The 19676-nt window shown below is 39.4% G+C and overlaps 1 protein-coding gene across 1 annotated transcript in view; it reads right to left on the reverse strand.

Annotated features, from left to right (window-relative positions):
* The window catches only part of SV2C (synaptic vesicle glycoprotein 2C), a 219922-nt gene that overhangs the window by 151210 nt on the left and 49036 nt on the right, over positions 1-19676 (reverse strand). The window lies entirely within an intron of this gene.

Raw genomic sequence — 19676 nt, forward strand, 5'->3', positions numbered from 1 at the left:
CCACCTTCTATATGGAGAGTCTCTTATATTTTGCCATACAGAACTACACAGTCATATTCACAATTATTGTCAATGTTGTGATTATTGCCTTGCTGATACAGGAGCACAATGAATGGGCAACATACCTGTCAACATCTGTCAAAACCCCAACAAAGGTGCATTGTGTGTCTATAGTTCTCCTGTTATTCCAAAATCAAAATGAATACCTCCCATTCTCACTTATTCAGCATTCAAAAGGGAAGACAATGCCAGAAATGTTTAATACAAAACTGGATCTAGCCCAATATACATGGATATGGGTTTACAAAAGGGTGGGCCTTGGATGGTTAATTTATTATCAATCAATCAAAAACATTTACTAAATTCTTATCATGTTCCAGGCATTGTGCTAAGTGCTGAGAATACAAAAAGTGGCAAAAGACAATCCCTGCCCCCAAGGAGTTTACAATCTAATGAGTACTGGTTCTAGGATCCAGTCTAGGCACAGGTCATCTTGGGTCTAAAGGTCCTAACATATACTGGGACTGTTCCAGTTCAGATCTAGGATAGGGTCAGGAGAGCCCTAGACTCAGAATTCATATACCAAAGTAGATTCTACAGCCTGCTTCAAAGCAAGACTAGGTGGTATAGTGGGCAGAATGTTGGGCCTAGAGTCAGGAAGATCTAAGTTCAAATCCTGAATCAGATACTTACTGGCTGTGTGACCCTGGGCAAGTTACTTAACCCTGCTTGTTTCAGTTTCCTCATTTGTAAAATGAGTTGGAGAAGGAAATGGTGAAATCATTCTAGTATCTCTACCAAGAAAAACCCTAAATGGGGTCACAAAGAGTTGGACACAACTGAAAAAATGATTGACAGGTAATGAGATCACAGATAATGTAGAATACCTAAAGGATCCAGAGTTCTCAGCACTGGACATCATATTTACAGGTTCTTCTGGGTCTGGAGACCTCAATCTCCAGCTTCTAAATTCCAACTGTTCCTTAGTTTAAAACCTATCTCCTGAACAGCACTTCCATTGGCTGTCTCCTAGCCTGGAATTCTCTCCCTCATCATCTGCCCTCCTAGCTTCTTTGGGTTCCTTCAATTCTCGGCTAATGTCCCATCTTTTGCAAGAAGGGACCATTTCTTGCCTAAGTGTCAGGGATCCAGCACTTAGCACAGTGCCTGGCATACAGTAGGCAATTAATAAATGTTAGATAACTGATTAAGACTCTCTATGCCATTTAGTCTGACCTTTCAGATATTCTTCTAATCTGAGGAATCTGTTCTTCATATCTTCTTCTTTTCTTATCTTTCCTTATTTTCACCAACACTAGACACCTGATTACAAAGTTTTTATTGCTCTCTAAATACAAATTCAAGTCAACAAACATTTAAGAGCTTCCTATGTGCCAGGTATTGTGCTAAGGACTGGGCATATGAATGCAAGCAGAAAGCCAGACAATCCTTTCCTTCAAAGAGTTTATATTCTATTATATATTGTATTATATATTATAATATGTAATATAATATATATTATATTATATATTATAATATGTAATATAATATATATTATATATTTATACACAGAGAGAGAGAGAGAGAGAGAGAGAGAGAGAGAGGAAGAAAACACATAAAAGGGGACCAAAAAGCCATTGAATACTCTCTTGGGGAAACTGAGAGGCCTCTTAGTAACAATAAATTATCATTACATGGTTTACAAGTCATATACATATCAATTCACAAGATAACATCCATTGTCATGGTCTTAAAAAGGAAAAGATTAACAACAACAAAATGCTCATGGAGACCTTAGTGGCAACTTCCTGCTCTTCGTTCTTTCTTTCTCTTTGTCTTGAAGATGTACTAAATAGCAGAAGAAATACTCCCTAAAACTTTCTAGGAAACAAATTTCCAAGCCCTAATCAATTAGCTTTATCCCCTGAAGAGAGTGTTCAGGAAGAAAACTTTCATTTTCAATCTACCTTTGCAGAGGTGTTAAAAAAAGATCTATAATTTCATAAACATTTTAAACTATCCTGCAAATGCATTTCTCCACTTCTCATTTGATTCAATTCAGTTAATCAATAAGCATTTATTAAATACTTCAATGCAGTAGGGGCTGTACCAAGCAAACACTGACTAAGTACCTGTGTGTTCAGAACTGAGGATAAAAACTGACACAATATTTGCCTTCAGGGAGATTAAATCTACTGGAGAGAATATGGTATGTTCATAGATCAGTGTAGTACAAGGGAGAAGTATGATGAGGGCACTGGAGAGACTGAGACAAAATGATTTAGGAATAACTCACTTGACAAGCATTCATTAGTAAATACTCTGTTCTGCATTAGGCGCTGTTCTACCAAATTTGAATTCAAAGACAAAAGTGAAACAGTCCTTGTCCTCAAAGAGTTTGTATTCTAACAGGAAAATCTGAGGATGTTAATAATTTCTTTCACATTTTCCACCTACAGCCATGATGCATAGAATGGTAAGAAGTTACCAGCAGGCTAAAGAATCAGACCATTAACACTGGGTGTCACATTTTCTTTCTTATTAAAATTCCTGCTTGCCGATAATTTAATTTATTTTCACACTCAGTCTCACACTTTGTCATCTCTATAATCTTCATGGCTGTCTGAGTCTCTGGAAAACTCAAGTGTTTCTAAGATATTCTTTCTCTCTGGCAAAGGATGACACTGGTCACTCTGGTAACGCAGGAAACATAAAACACTTCCCAGGTACTGCTGACGCTTGGAACGGAGCAGGAAGATACCTTGTCTTGCTCAGTAGAAGCTAAGAGAACTGCGCATTGAGATTAGCTCAATGAGCTGCTATGCAGGCCTGGCACGTTCTCAATCCTCTAGAGAAAGAGAGTTATTGAAAACAGCTCAATGGTAATAGAGAAAGAAACTAAGCCCCATGCTAAAAGGAATATTCCCTCCTGCTGTTCCAAAGAGGTAACAATTCCCCCGGCTTTTCTGGTTCAGGAGGGATGCCACACATGTCAGAGACTAGCTTGTATCACTACTTAACTCTGTTTAACTCTTTTTCCAGGGAGAGAGAGAGAGAAAGAGAGGGGAGGGGGAGAGAGAGAGAGAGAGAGAGAGAGGGAGAGGAGAGAGAGAGGGAGAGGAGAGAGAGAGAGGGAGAGGAGAGAGAGAGAGGGAGAGGAGAGAGGGAGAGGGAGAGGAGAGAGAGAGAGAGAGAGAGAGAGAGAGAGAGGTGCGAGGTGCAGAGAGAAAGAGAGAGAGCAAAGAGAGAGAAAATGAGAGAGACAAATCAAGAGAGAGAGAATGAGAAAGAGAACAAGAGACAAAGAGTGAGAGAGAGAAAGAGAGGACACAAAGAGAAAGTTATGTGGAGAACTCTTTCTCATGTGTAATTCCCAGGAAACAGAAACAAGGGCAGTCATAGGACGTGCCCTCAATCGTAAGTTTAATTAGCCTAGTCTGAATCTACAATTCATCCCCATCTGCCTCATTAAGCACCTTGACTAACTCAAGGGGATCCCTAGGTCCTTTCTGATACCCATGGTCAAATACAGGTCAATAGAATACTCCTATTCTGGCTTTCCATAAACCTAGAAGCATATAAAACATGCCTTCCTAGGACAAAATCCATTGGGGTGAACTTCAGCTAGGGCACACAAATACACAGATAATATTGATGATGATGACGATGATGATGATGAAGATGATGACTTTGTTATTGTTATTGTCCAGGAGAGGAAGAGGATGGAAAAGAGAAGAGGAAGGAGGGGTGAAAGAAAAGCAAGTAAGAAGAGAGGAAGACTTAAGAGTAGTTTATACCCATTCAGAAGGGGAAAAGTGTAATTAAAGCTACCAAAAAAAGATAAACGTTCTATGGCCTTCCTTCCCTATAAGTCAAGTCCTAAAATAAAAGTAATATAAGCACTGCACAGAAGATCTACCACTTTTTTCTTTATCATCATTCAAATTCTGGTATTTTCTTTTTGTTGGTTTGGGATGTTTTAATGACTAGCTAACAAGCTTCTCTACTTAAAAAACCAGCAGAACATTTTCTCAGATAATATTTAGAAGCTATAGATTAGAAGCCATTCAGGACATATCTTCCCACAGCTACATAGTCAAATAAAACCAAGCAAAGTAATAATTTTAAAGGTAAATTTATGTGGAAAGGGAATCCAGATAGTCTCCCTCCAGTTTGCATTGGAAAAAATGTCCTATCAAAAACAACTCACCCTTCCCGGTAAGGTCTTATGTATATTTGATGAAGCTTCTCACACATTCCTGGATTTTATATTTAGAAACTCTGATATTAAATCAGGACCAAAACTTCTCTAGCCATTTATATAGTTGTACAATTCCATATTAAGCAAAAATAACTGGTTTTTTCTTTAAAATTTTGTCTGAACACAAAACCCTCTATTATTCTAAACCTATATACCAATACCAGATAATCAATTCAACAAACATTTTAATGTTCCTTTTATGCTCAGGAACACTATCCTCAGTTAAGGGAATAGAAAGACAAAACCTAAGATAGTTCATGGGCTCCAGAGTTTACATTTGACTGAGACTAAAGATGAAAGAGTCTTCTATTGGGTTGAATAAGTATAAAATTCCATGTAAGTTTTCTGTTAATAAAAAAACCAATAACTTTTTTGACACAAGATTCTTTCCAACAAACCAACCCCTTCACAAAACTTGGCTCTCATTCAAATAATTAAATATTTATCATTAACTGAAAGTAGGGGTGTGTCCTTTAACTTTGAAAATATGGTACCAATTCTGACTATTGAACTTACGACAAGAGTTTTATTGTCTCTCTTTAAAAAAAGCAATCAACTGGACCTGTGATTTCATAGATGTAGTGAGCTTCTAGTAATGACCTCCCTCTTGTCGATCAGCATTTTCTTGTAATTTATTGTCTTAGGGTTGTCTTGGGGAACTGAAAAGTTAAGTGATTTACTCAAGGTAACATAGCCAATATGTAGCCCACTGGACCTTAAATCTAAGTCTTTCTGACAATGTGCCACTTTGGCACATCTCTCTCTGCCTGTCTATGTTGACTTTACTTACACCATTGTAGTACTGTATATCTGGCATCGCTTCATGGCAATTCTTCCCATATTTCTCTGAGTTCTTCATATTCATCATTCATTATGGTGTAATGAGAGTCCATTAGATTCACATGTCATAATTAGTTCAGTCCGTCCCCTAATCATTGGGCATAGATTTTATTTACAGATTTTCATTATCACAAATAACACACTTTACAATTTTTTTGTGCACATAGATCTTTTCCTGTCATTGATAATGCCTATAGGATATAGTCCCAGGAGTGGGATTTCTGGGTCATATGATGTGAATAATTAATAACTTTTTGCACATTAGAATGTTAGCTTTATGAGAACATGGTGCTTTTCATCCAATGAATGAATTAAATAATTATCTAATCGATCAATAAATTAATTTAGTATATTCTTATCTATGTACATTTTTTTTGTCACCTGACAGAATATAAACTTGTTGAGGGCAGAGACTGTTTCATTTTTGTCCTCAAAGTGCCTGGTATAAAGTAGGTGTTGACTAAGTGCTTATTAGTTGAATGACTGAGTGAATAGGTGTTCGCAGCTTGGGGCACAGTGGATAGAAGTCAGGGACTCATCTTCCTGAATTCAAATTTAGCCTCAGACACTTACTAGCTGTGTAGTCCTGGATAAGTCATTTAACCCTGCTTGCCTCAGTTTCCCCAACTGCAAAATGAACTAGAGAAGGAAATGGCAAACTCCTCCAGTATCTTTGCCAAGAAAACCCCAAATGGGGTGGCTAACAGTGAGACACCACTGAAAAAGGACTGAACAAGTGGGATCAGTTCATCAAGTAAAGCAGAATGCAGAAAGAAGGGAACTAAGAATTATATGGAACATGATTAGTCACTAATTAGTCCTCTGACCTTGGGGAAATCACAATGTCTTTTTGCTGGAGTTTTTTCATCTGCAAAAATGAAATAATTGAATTAAATGATCTCTAAGGTCTCTATCTAGAGCATGTGTCCCCCAAACTAGAGCATTTGGACTTAATCCTCTAAGTAATGAGGAGCCACTTGCCAGTTGAAGAGCAGGGCAATACTATGATTAAAGATATATTTTATGAAGGTTAATCTGGCAGAGAGTTTGGATTGGAGAAGGGAGATCTTTAATGTGGGAAAAGAAGCCAGAAGTCAGCTGTAGAACTTGGTGACTGAATGTGAATAGCAGAAGAAAGATGTAGTAAAAGATGACTCTGACATTTCAAAAACTCAAGCAAGGTCTCCCTATTGAAAGTCTTATCTTTCTATTGCTCCACACTGGCTCTCCTAAGCTAAAAATGCAAAAGACTCTCAAGAAGAGAAATATCACTGTGGATTAGGCTACTTAGGTTGTTTTTTTTCCTTATGACCCACAGAAGACCAAAATGAAAATTAAAGTGGAAGAAAAAAGGTGAGATGTAGGTCCATCAAAGGCATTGCTTATCTAGCCATGGAAATGAAAGCTAAAAGGAAAAAGTGCCATCATGTGACTAGTGAGAGTTCTAGGAGTAGAAGAAATGTGTTGACCTTGGGCAAATAGCTCAATGGTACCTAATTTCTTCATTTGCAAAAGGAGGGGATCAGACTGAAGGATAAAATCTCTTGCAGATCTAAATGTAAGACTTTATTTAGGAAGAATGGCGTTTTGTCTCATTCCCCAAAAATGTGTGAAAGAGACTGTGATGGCAAGCTGGGTAGGATTTTGCCTTTTTTTTTTTTTTAGGAGTGCTTCTCAACACTAAGGCAGTCAAGTACCTTTGATGAGTCTTGCCTTTTGAATGTAATGGCAAGCAAAGTGGGAATTTTTGTTGTCTTTTGTTCTGGAATGATTCTCAGCACTGAGGCAATCAAGTGCCTTTGATGAGTCTTGCCTTTGTTTCATTCAGAGTCTCTGATTGAATTAAGAGTCTTTGATGACCTGCTTAAGAAAAAAGAAAGCCCCAGGCCCCATGCCCCACACCTTTTTGTTAAGTAGGTACTAAGCCCCAGGGCCCTGAGAAGGGTATATATGATCTGAGGTTGGCATTTTGTTTTGAGGCTGTCACTCACTGGAAGAGTGTCATGCCATTTGACCAGACAAGACTCTGAGTAGCCATTGTTAAGGAGCCCCCCACCCCCACCCCCACCCCCCTGCTTTGAAAACCTAAATGTTGTGGTTTTGTCTGTTGATCTGTATTTATTTGCTCTGTTTGTATAATTTCTGCTTGTGATTTCTGTTTGTATTATCTCTGAAGTTCAGGGTGCTGGCTTTTCCCCCTTAACTAAGTGAATGATATATGTATGTTTAATTAAAGTGAGATTGTTAACCCCTTAAAGTTGCTTTCCTTAGAAAAGCAGATCAAAGAACCTATGGTAGCAGCCCTCCTGTGTGCTGGTGTTATTGGTCATACACAGCCACAACAGCAGCAAGCAGCAGCATTGTTGTTACAGAGACCTAAGAAATTTGCCAACTTTCTCAACTGCAATAACAGCATAGTGTAATAGTAAGGTTGTCTGTTTTGGTATCAGAAATCTGGGCTTAAATTCTGGGTATGTTAGGCTCAGTAGATAGAACACTGGGCCTGGAGTCAGGAAGACCTGAGTTCAAGTCCAGCCTCAGATACTTACTAGCTGTGTGTGTTCTTGGGCAAGTCACTTAACCTCTGTTCACCTAGGAGGTAGCTAAGTGAATGGGGATAAAGTGCTGCCTGGAATCAGGAAGTTGTTGCTATTATTGTTTTTCAGTCGTGCTTAAATTTTCATGATCCCATTTGGAGTTTTCTTGGCAAAGATACTGGAACAGTTTGCCATTTCCTTCTCCAACTCATTTTGCAGATGAGGAAACTGAGACAAACAGGGTTAAGTGACTTACCCAGGGTCACACAGCTAGCAAGTATCTGAGGCTGGATTTAAACTCAGGAAAATGAGTCTTGCTGACTCTGGGTCCAGTACTCTGAGTTCCAATCTGGCCTCAAACACTTACTAGCTGTGTGATCCGGGGTAAGTCATTTAACCCTGCTTGCCTCAGTTTCCTCATCTGCAAAATGAGTTGGAAAAAGAAATGGCAAACTGCTCCAGTATCTTTGCCAAGAAAACCCCATGGACAGGATAGTTCATGGGGTCCCAAAGGGTCAAACACAGTCTGACTAAACAACCATAATAACAATGCTACTTATGACTTGTATGACATTGGGCAAGTCACTTAACTTTTCTAAACTTCAGTTTCTTCCCCTGTATACTGAAAAAAATAGACTAGATCTGTGATCCTAAAACTTGTTGTTCTAAGGACCCCTTTACAATCTTAAAGTTTTTTTGAGACCTCAAAGAGCTTTTGTTTAGATGAGTTAAATCTATTGATATTTGCTGGATAAGAAACAAAAAGGTGTTAACTATTAACTAAAAGGTATTAATTATTTTTTAAATAAACATATGTTTTTAACTTTATTTTTTTTGAGGCAATTAAGGTTAAGTGACTTGCCTAAGGTCACACAGCTAGTCAGTGTCTGAAGCTGTATTTGAACTCAGGTCCTCCTGACTCCAATCTAGTGCTCCATCCACTGTGCCACCTAGCTGCCCCAAGGTATTTTAAAAATAGCTTTACCCTTGAGGATTCCCTGAAAGGGTCTCTGGAACCACACTTTGAGAACCAATTGACTATGAGATTTCTAAGGTACTCTTCTTTTCTAAATCTATGATCCTATGATCCTTGAAGACTTGTCTCTTTCTTATGCAAGAAAAAAATTATCCAAATAGAGCAAGAAAATCTAATAATTGACAGTATGGAGTTGCAAATTTAATAAAATTGAGATTAATAATATTCCATCTTTAGATATTCAGAAGGCAGGTAGGTAGCACAGTGAGTAGAAAGCTGGACCTGGAATCAGGAAAACCCCAGTTCAAATCCAGCATCAGACACTTACTGGCTGTTTGACCCCAGGCAAGACATTTAACCCTGCTTGCCTTAGTCTTCTCATCTTCTAAATGAGCTGGAGAAGGAAATGGCAAACCACTCCAATATCTCCAACAAGAAAACCTCAAATAGGGTTACGGAAAGTGGGATATGATGGAAACAATTGAATGGAGCCTAGGCTTCCCGAACATCAGAAGTCCCCAATTTAGGAAATGATTCACTGTGAAAAATCATTAAAGAAATGTAAGCTTTTGAGAGAAGTTACTCAGCTTTGATAAAACCTGTTTATAATACTTAAAAGAGGGCTTCTTCATTCTCTACAAGGCAATCCTAAGGCGTTACTAAAGTCTAATGGGGCAGACAATGACTTCAGTCCATTCTGCCAGAAGGATCTGGGGCGGGGGAGGGGAGCAGGGTAATGTGATAGAGTGAAAGCCCATTTCCTTTTTACAGTCAGAGGACCCAAGTTCAAAGCCTACTTCTGTCATCTACTATCTATATGGACTTGGGAAAATCACTAAGTTTCTCTGGGCTGCAGGCATCACATCTATAAAATAAATGAATTGGAGAAGATAGTTCCTAAAGTCCCTTCCAACTATGGATGGAAAATCTTTGATTTTATGATGCCAAATACCTAGGAGTAGATTGCTTAGAAGATAGCTTGAATAGAAGGTATACTATATTATTCACACTCTTGATAGTCTTAACCATTGTTTTGATCCCAGGCCATCCACAGTCTCGACTTTTGCCCTGCCACTGGAGGAACTGACTTTGAGCAGCCCTGCCTCACTTAAATCCAATTCACGTGCAAGTCAAGACACCACCCTCCTGATGTCATTGGTCCTCTTCAAGGAAGGGACAACAACTATTGTCATAGAGTAATTTTAACTAGTTTTTATTTTCACGTTTGAGGTAGAAATGGTGTGAATGGAAGGAACGCTTTTTTCTTGTTTTGTTTTGTTTTCTCAGACCTATTATTTCATTCCTCAAGGGAACTCCCAGCAAGGAAACTCCCTCCACCAATGCAGTTTTATAATTTATAGTCGTAGAGAACCGACCAGGGTATTGAGAGGTTAAGTGAATTACTAATGATTACAAAGCTAGTAGGCGTCAGATTGGAGACAGATCCCAGGTCTTCCTGATTTCAAGACCAGCCTTCCGTCCACATATTATGCCACCTCTTCACTGCCTGAGTAGTTTCAAAATTCAAAACCCTTTCTCTTTGGGAGAACAACATCGTGTGCTAATTTCCATTTATATAATATGGCACTCCTTTTTTTTTTCTCCCCTTGAAAAGCATTAAGTATTGCAGTGGGCAAGACTAGGAAAAGTGTTCTGCCACTTGCCTGCCGCAGTATTCTCCAGCAGATTTCAGGGAATTTTAAAGAGTTAAGGCTGACAAGGATTCCATGCAAGGATTGCCAAAGCAGCAGACTATGCTGCTTAGCTTTTCTAATGAACATCAGCAGGAAGATGGATGAAGTGAGTATAGACTCAGCAGGTAAAGAACAATTATTTTGATAATATTTCAATAATTTCAATAATAATTCAAATAATAATAGCTAGTGTTTATGTAGCACTTACTGTGTGCCAGGCACTGTACTAACCACTTTACAATTATCTTATTTGATCCCCACAACAACTCTGGGAGATTATTTTAGTCATGTCCAACTGTGATCTGATTTACCATTTCCTGCTCCATCTCATTTTACAGATGAAGAAACTGAGGCAAACAAGGCTAAGTGACTTGCCCAGGGTCACACAGCTAGGAAATATGAGAGGCTAGATTCGACTTGGGAAGATGAGTGTTCCTGACTCCAGGTAGGGCTGTTCTTTCCACTGCACCACTTAGCTGCCTGTTTATTAATGCAACAGAGCCAACAAATACAGAAACTCTTGATAAAACATCACACTATTTGGCTTCTAAGGAGGCATGGTGGAGGATGGCTACCCAGCTAAGCCGCATCTGTGCCCTCTCTGCAGAGCTTCCCTCCAGAGCCCTATTAGCAAGGGCTTACATGTCATTGTTCAGTCGTGTCCAACTCTCTATGACCCCATTTGGGGTTTTTTGGCAAAGATGCTGGAGTGGTTTACCATTTCCTTCTCCAGTTCATTTCACAAATGATGAAACTGAGGCAAACATAGGTTACTATACCTAGCCAGTCCCAGACTTCCAATCGTGCTTCTCCCAGACTATCTACCACAAAGAAATGGAAGCATCTGTCCTGCCCTTTTCATCTCTGAGTCTGTGAACAATAATCAAATCCATGCCACCATTTCTTTCTGTAAAGGATGTATCAATGGCCTTTGGCTCCCCTGCAACTGTGGAATACTATCCTCTGAGAAGGGGTAAGAATAAAACAGCAGCAAAATGGGTTGCCCTTCTGTCTGGGACTCCCTGGAACTCTCAGATAATTTATAGTCTGCTTCTGACTGCCTTCATTATCATCCCTCACACTTTATGGCTGTGTGGGGAGGGATGTGGGGGAGGTTGAAAACTTCCTAAAAGCTAGTAGTCAGTCAGCTAACAAGCATTTATTAAGTGCTTATTATATGCCAGGCTGGGTGCTAAGTGCTGGGGACACAAAGAAAGACAAAAACACAGAAGAGTTATGAAGGAAAAGAAGAGCTGGCACAGTGAAATAATTATGGAGGAAAAGAATGCCCCTTTTCAGCATCTTCCTATTCTCACAGCTTTGTAGAGGTAAGTTGTCAAATCTACAAGAAGAAAAAACACCTCTTCTTTTTCTTTTTTTAGTTGCTGCTTGCCTGGCAATTAGGCCTGATACTACTTTATCCAACCGCACTGAAAACCAACTAACCAGAGAAAAATGGGTATGTCTTATTTGTCCATCAATTATTCCCTCAATCCACACTTTAGAAAGCACTTAGGTTGCTGTAGGGCCTCTCTCAAACCAATAAGAGTACATTAATAAAGTCCTTGAGGACAGAGAACAAGAACTACATATTTTATTTATTCTGTAAAGTAGTCACTATGTGGGTGATGAACAAATTCTAACCTGATGGCTAAAAGGTGTTATCTAACAACTGCTTTGGGGAGAGAAAGATCCCATCACCCTGCCTTGATATATTCTACTTCAGAAATAGCTAAGAAGATTCCAGATCGCCCCCAGCCCCACCCCACACACATTCCTCTGTTTTTACTATTCCAGAAGAATGAGGTAGTGTTCAAAACAAAACAAAACAAAACCAGGAATCTTTTTTTTTGTTTTTTGGGGTTTTTTTGGAGGGGGAAGGTAGGGCAATTGGGGTTAAGTGACTTGCCCAAGGTTACACAGCTAGTAAACGTGTCAAATGTCTGAAGCCGGATTTGAACTCAGGTCCTCCTGACTCCAGAACCAGTGCTCTACTCACTGCACCATGTAGCTGCCTCCAGGAATCATTTTTAAAAAATAAAAAAAAAACATAAGGATAGGGCTATTTTCCCTTCTGTTATGAGGCAGTGAGGTGGCCTGCAAAGCCAGGAAGACCTGAGTTCCAGTCTCTTTTCTGGCATATATCCTGGCTGTGTGACTTTGGAGAAGTCCCTTAATCTCTCTGTGCTCTCTTAGATGGTAAGTTGCAGAGATGGTGCCAGTTTTTAACTTGGTAGAGGGAATTTCCTCATCTGAGAGTTCCCTATATCATCAAAAACACAGCTCCAGTCCCTATGCTGATATGGAAAGAAGTAAGGCAACTTCCTTAGGGTTTTCACAGAGAACAGGTTGCTGGGTGGGATCAGGCTTGGCATTTTTTGCAATTGTTCTGATAAAAAGCATGTCATGAGGTCAATAAGTAAGCCAGGTGGAAGATTTTCACATTAACTTAAAATAATAATAATTAAAACTGACATTTATATAGCGTAACAAAGGTTAACATTTCTTTGTTAAGGTTTGCAAAGCACTTTACATACATTATCTCATTTGGTCCTCACAACAAGCCTGCCACTGGGGGACTCTTACTAACCTCATTTTATAGGTGAGGAGACTGAGGCTCTGTGACTTACTCAAGGTCTTTCGGACCCCATTTCAATGTCCTAGATAGAACACCATTTTATAAAATGTCTCCATCCTCAGTTACCTGACCAATCTAAACTGATGGGATATGGATGGAAGTGATGTTGCCAACTGTACTTGATACCCTTTCTGTTTGGGGCACCGCAAACAGGACTCATTAATGATACTTTTTCTGTCTCCCTATAACATGACTTTCCAACCTTAATTTTTTTTTGGAGGGGGGAAGGCAGGGCAATTGGGGTTAAGTGACTTGCCCAAGGTCACATAGCTAGTAAGTGTGTCAAGTCTCTGAGGCCAGATTTGAACTCAGGTCCTCCTGACTCCAGGGCCAGTGCTCTACTCACTGCACCACCTCACTGCCCCTCAACCTCATTTTCTAAAGCTAAAAAAGATGAATCAACTTTACTGAAAAATAACAGTGGAACTTTATTGCTAAGGTTTGTAAAGAATGTCATATATGTTATTTCATTGAAGCCTCCTTCATGGTAGGGACTACAGACAGACTTCTCCACTTCTCAAGATGAAGAAACTTGAGTCCCAGACTTCAGTGACTTGTCTAGAGTAGCCATGAAGTAAGTGGAAGAAGAAGGATCTGAATCCAAGTAACTCTTGACCACAAGTCCCTCTCACTTTCAACTACACCATGCCCCTAGAATTTCTAAGGAGAGTTAATATTTCATTGAAACAATTATAAATTCTAATTTTAAAATTTATTTCTGTGATAATTTAATTTTTCAAAGTGTGCACAACAACTAGAAATGATTGATTTTTGCTTCCACATTTAAATAGAATAAGAATACATTTGACAATTTTTCCAAAGCACAATATATGCAGGGCAAGGACTTAACTGATCAAGAGAACCAAAAAGACTGTGATTAGGGAGTTATCTATAGACCAGACATGGTTTCTTCTTCTTGTTTGTTAACTTCATGCTATTTGAAGCTGTGATCATAGTGGTCATGATGTAGTACAGTGTAGGAGTTGGATCCAGGAAAACCTGTGTTTAAGCCACATCTCTATCCTTGCCAGCTTCTGACTTCAATTTTCCTTACTGTAAAATAGGGATAGTTGTACCCATAACAGCTATGTCTCAGGGCTATTGGGAAGATCACATGAGATAACGGATGTAGAATATTTTGAACATTAAGTGTTCTATAAAAATTAGCCATTATTAAACTTCTGATCCTAGAGCCCATTTCCTCTCTGAACTGTAAGCAGTGATTCTCTATGACTGGATTACAATCACACTCTCTCTTCAAAAAAGGAAAAAACCCACCTTGCCCATGGTAATTTTACGAAAAAATCCAGTTTATATGAAACACACTCACAACAAAACCACTGGCCTTTGGGTAAAGCTTAAAACCAAGTACCTGCCCCCATCTTCTTTAGTCAAGAGCAGCAAGAGAATTCAACCTGGGCCTTTTGGAATGGTGCTGATGGGCACTGCCAGGGCTAACTCTTGGAAGAAGGCAAACACTGTGTAGTGCAGGGAAGATGCCTTGTCATTGCCCTGTAGGCTACAGAAGAGAGGTTTAAGAGAATTCCTTAAGAGTAATCCTGGTTGGTTGTGGTAACATCAGGTTGAGCCCCTGGTTATGTTTGTAGTGGAACACAGAATAGTTTTTGAGCATATGGAGTTAGAGCATGGTTAGAATGTTGGGGAGTGGCATGAAGAGGGGAAGGACATTCACACACAGAGTGACACTATAGGTGAGGGGGGAGAATAACCTCTAGTCAAGGAGTTCCCAACCTTTTTTGAATCATAAACCTTTTCGGAAGTCTAGTGAAACCTATGGATCTCATGTCAGAATGATATTTTTAAGTGGATAAAATAAAATACGTAGAATTACAAAGGAAACTAATGATATTAAAATAAAGGTGTAATTTTTTTCCCCATTTGTACTAGGCTGGGTTCAACTCAAATCATTCCTCCAGTTCTTTAGTTTCAATTCTGGAGCAAAATAAAATGCTTCAAAGTCAACAGTTAACAAAAAGATATTTACTTAGCCATAGCAAGAGAATGGTATTTGACAAGAATAAGCATTGAAGACATCAAGTTGATTCACCTAAGCCGAGTTCTTTTCCATGATCAAATCTTTAAGAGCCAATCCCAAGTCAGGTCCTTGAGGCCGCTTTGTACTCTCAGGAGATGAAGAAATGACCTTAAGTCTGAGCTTTGTTTCCTGAGCCACTTAGTGAATGTCTCAATACTTTTTAAGGAAAAACTAATCTAACCTGCAAGGGGAGAGACCAAGTTCACAGACCGTACCCCCCAATTCAAAATATAGCCATAGACTCCTGCTCTAGGTTGAGACAAAGGCAAGCCACAGAACACTCTGTTTAGGAGGCCAGAGAAGTTGTACAGCCTTGAGGGAGTTCCAGGATTTAGGGACAGTGATGACCAACCTTGACAGATGGTAGGATGTCAGAGTAAACATTTATTAAATATTATATATATATAATATATTAAATATTTTGTGTTACACACTGTGCTATGTGCTTAAGATACAAATATAAAAGCAAGCCAGTTCCTGCCCTCAAGGAGTCTACATGCTAATAGAGGGAAACAACGCATATAGAGAAGTGGTGGCTAGACAAGAAAGTTTGAGTCTAAGGAGTCACCAGGATGGTGAATGGAGACATAAGGAAGTTAATCAACTCACCATTTCCAAAAGCAAGTATTGATTTATTTACTTTTCTCAGAACTAGAGGTAGAAAGGAATAGTCATGGTGTCCAGGATGGGGGTGGGATAAAGGGGTGGGATATGTGTGACAGTAGGACAGATGGCAAGATTCCTACTTCTGTGTGTGCCTGGATAGGCTGTGAAGCATGGTCTGCTCTGGGGATGGCTAAATATAATGAGCTAGGTGACTTTGCTTTCATTTACTCATTCACCCTCTCAATTATCATTCACCCTCTCAATTATCATTCACCCTCTCAATTATCATTCACCCTCAGAGTGGAGAGTTCCAAAGCTGAGTGGATTAATTTCCCCTGAGACTTGGAGATCTCATGATCTTTGAAATCCAGTTTGGAGAGAAGCAGGGCAGTAGCAGGGAAGATGCCAAGGTGCCTGCCAGAGTGGACAGCTGGATGGGGTGAAAGACAACACTTGATGAGAAGCCGATGGACCAGAATTCAGATGTAAGCACAATTAATGGCAAGAGAGAACTGTTTTGGTTAATGAGTGAGTGAGTCCATGTCAAGAATGAATAATATTGTGGCCAAATTAAACCTGGATACTGCAAACTGGCATTAAGTTTATGTGGCAGAGATGTGGGAGAGCTATTTCCTTCCATCTCCTACTCTGCCATTTCCCTGCATTCTCTACCCCCTCCTCCAATACATGTATACTCAGGTCAGTTTGACTAAGGATAAGGACCAATTTCAACATCAATATTCTCCTGGGCAAAAGGTTCCCTGGTTCTCTACAGCTTCACCAGCTGCCACCCAGCCCTCTTGAAAGCAACTCTAGGACCTTCTTAGAAACCAAATGCTCCACTAATTCCTTCACTCTTACCCAAAATATTGCCCCATTTGACACCAGGGCATGTCTCTTCCTACTGTTCCAGTATCTCATACATTACTCCTCAACAGATACTCTTTGATCCAGTAACACTGGGCCCCTAGCTGGTCCACAAACAAGACACCCCATCTCTCAGCTCTGGCCATTTTCTCTGGCTGTTCCTCATGCCTGGAATGCTCTTCCTTCTCAACTTTGCTTATTGACTTTCCTGGTTTCCTTTAAGTCCCAATTAAAATCTCATTTTCTACAGGAAGCCTTTCCCAACCCCTCTTTTTTTAAAATTATAAGTTTATTTTTTATTTTTAGTTTACAACATTCAGTTCCACAAGTTTTGGGGTTCCAAATTTTCTCTCCTTCCCTCTCCTCCCCCCCCCCCATGTAATCCAATGTAGGTTCTACATATACCTTCACATTGCACTTATTTACATCGTAGTCCAGTTGTAAAGAATTATAACCGATGGAATGAATCATGAGAAAGAAGAAACAAAACCAAAAAAGAAGGAAAAAAGAGAGAGCAAATAGTTTTCCTCAATCTGCAATCGGGCTCCATAATTCTTTCTCTGGATGTACATAGCTTTTTCCATCATGAGTCTTTTGGAGCTGTCTTTGAACCTTGCATTGAGGAGAGGAGCCAAGTCTATCAAAGTTAGTCCTTACAGATACCGTGTGTCTGTAATCGTGTATAATGATCTCCTGGTTCTGCTCCCAAACCCTCTTAATTCCAGCACCTTCAATCTGTTAATTATTTTCTTATTTATCCTGTATATAGCTTGTTTGTTTATATTTGTTGGCGTGTTGTCTCACCAATCAGACAGTGAACTCCTTGACGGCAGGGACTATTTTGTGCGTCTTTGTATCCCCAGTGCTTAACATAGTGCTTGACATGCAGTAGGTGCTTCATAAATATTCATTCATTGATTGGCACTATTCAATATTTTCCTTAGTCTAGTCAACTATGCTGCAAGCAATCTGAGTGAACTGGCACAATTTTTCTCTATTTCTTCCATGTCCTTTGATATTTCAGGGAGGTGATGATCACCTTAAAGTGAAAATTCACTCCATTGGTAGAGATCATAATCCCATCTATATATCACTTCTGTCCATATTCTGTCCAGATGATAACATTATTATGGTTGGTCTCCAGGAAGAATCAACTGTGCCCAGTTAGTTAGTTCCCAATATGAATGCAACAACTAAGAAAGAAATATCTGTTTCTAATATTCAGCAGGATTTTATAAAACTTTCATTCATCCAGAAGAGTATCTCGAAGCAGCTTCTCTTGAAGGCTTCTCTTATTGCTCTTACAGGGCCTATAATTTTTAAACTATCTTTTCTTTTAATTTGGAGATTCCTGGATTGAAGAAGAAAATCATGACAAGTCCAGGAAAACATATAGATATCTAAGCTGTTAAAATTTCTCTCAATCCTTCTTTAGAAGTTTCCTTTGGGTGTTTAATGGTAAATCCAGTTCCCTAATTACCCTGCTGGGCCCTGGTCTTTGCTGGCCTCTACGTTGGTGTGACTTAGCCACGTAAGATGGGGTACTATAATGATAGTGCGAATCAGGAGGACTACAAATGACGTAGCTGATTAAAGTCCACAGACCATTAAGTGATTACCCCATTCCAGGATTCATTCCATCTGGGCACATATCCAACATTCTTCCCCAAAGCTTTCAGTATATGATTGCCTACACTCATATTTATTTCACTTTATGTACTAAGACACATTATAGTCATCTTTCCATTGCTTGCTAGGTGAATACTCACTTGTTTGGTCCTACCTGAAAATGAAACTCAATTAAAAGAGCAATATTGTAAATCTTAGTCCATTAATTAGTGCCAAAATCTAGAGAAAGTCCTGTTAGAAAGCCTTTAACGTAGCTACATTAGCACCAAATGAGTTCATCACGATTAATGTTATTATGCCAACAAAATTAATTAGGCAAGTGCATATAGAGCAGTCATATAATATGGAAAGCAATAAAAAACATTAGCAGATTATTTTTCCCCTAGGGTTAAGTCAGCCGTTAGATTTTTCCTTGCACTGTCCTAGTGTACATCAGAATAGGCAAGGAAATGAAGTAGGTACATACCCAGGAGTGTGAGAACCATTTCGTAACTGCAATGTGGCCAATGAATATGTAGACCTATAATAAAATATCATGCCCATCCATGGAGCCCATAGAATGTCCCAGCTTCTTTGGGATAATGGGAGTATGGAAGAATCAACTGTGCAGCTAGTCAGACTTTATTTGCAGGGCTTTCTTCCAGGGGCCTGACTAGTGAGTGCTCAGATAACCCACTATGTCTAGCCATCCCCAGAAGCCCAACCACACTCCTTTAGGGCCATCTTCATGCCATGATGTATAGGAATCTTCCCTACCTTTTTCATCTCTGACTCTGGGAAGAGTAATCAAACCGGCACTTGCATTGCTTCTCAAAAGGATGTTGGAATTGATTGTCCCATTGGTCTACTCACTATCTCTGTGTTTTCTCAGACTAAATCTCCTTCCTTAGCCACTACTCCTCTCTGTGTGTTGTTTCCCTCATTAGAACGTAAGATCTTTGAGGGTGAGGACCATCTTACTTTTGTATGTGTATCTTCAGTCTTTAACACAATGCTTAGAACAAAGGACTTAACAAAATATTTTCCTTCCTTCTTTCCTGTGGCCAACGCTTTTTAAAAAAGGAAAGCATTTTAGCATTTTTCTTGACCTGTGAAAATTTGGTGATGACATCTGCTTAACTTTACCTCCCTGCGACTTTAGAAAAATATGGATTTTTAAAGTGTAATTGAGAACAGAATTGGAGTAGAAGTGAGAAATGAGAACAGAAAGGTGAACTGTGTTATGAAAGCAAATAGCTCTCTTAAAGGATACGAATCTTAAAAAAGTAACACAGCCATGTGCAATCCTTTCTCAGAGAACAGGATCATGTCTCTAGCCCTACCGTCAGCCTCTGATAAGGCATCATGGGTTTCAGAATGGGAAAACATGACTGCCTCCATGATGTCAATATGGTGCAGTGGGAAGAGGGCTGAGCTTAGAGACAAAGAACTTGGATCCCAGAGCTGCTACTTCCTACACAGGTGACCTTGGGCAATTCTAGTAACTTCTCTGGGTCTCAGTTTTCTTATCTATAAAATGAGTGGGTTGGACCAGGCAACCTCTAAGAGTCCTCCTAGCTTTAAATCTAAGAC

This window comes from Trichosurus vulpecula, chromosome 1 (assembly GCF_011100635.1).
Source record: "Trichosurus vulpecula isolate mTriVul1 chromosome 1, mTriVul1.pri, whole genome shotgun sequence".
Taxonomy (NCBI): domain Eukaryota; kingdom Metazoa; phylum Chordata; class Mammalia; order Diprotodontia; family Phalangeridae; genus Trichosurus; species Trichosurus vulpecula.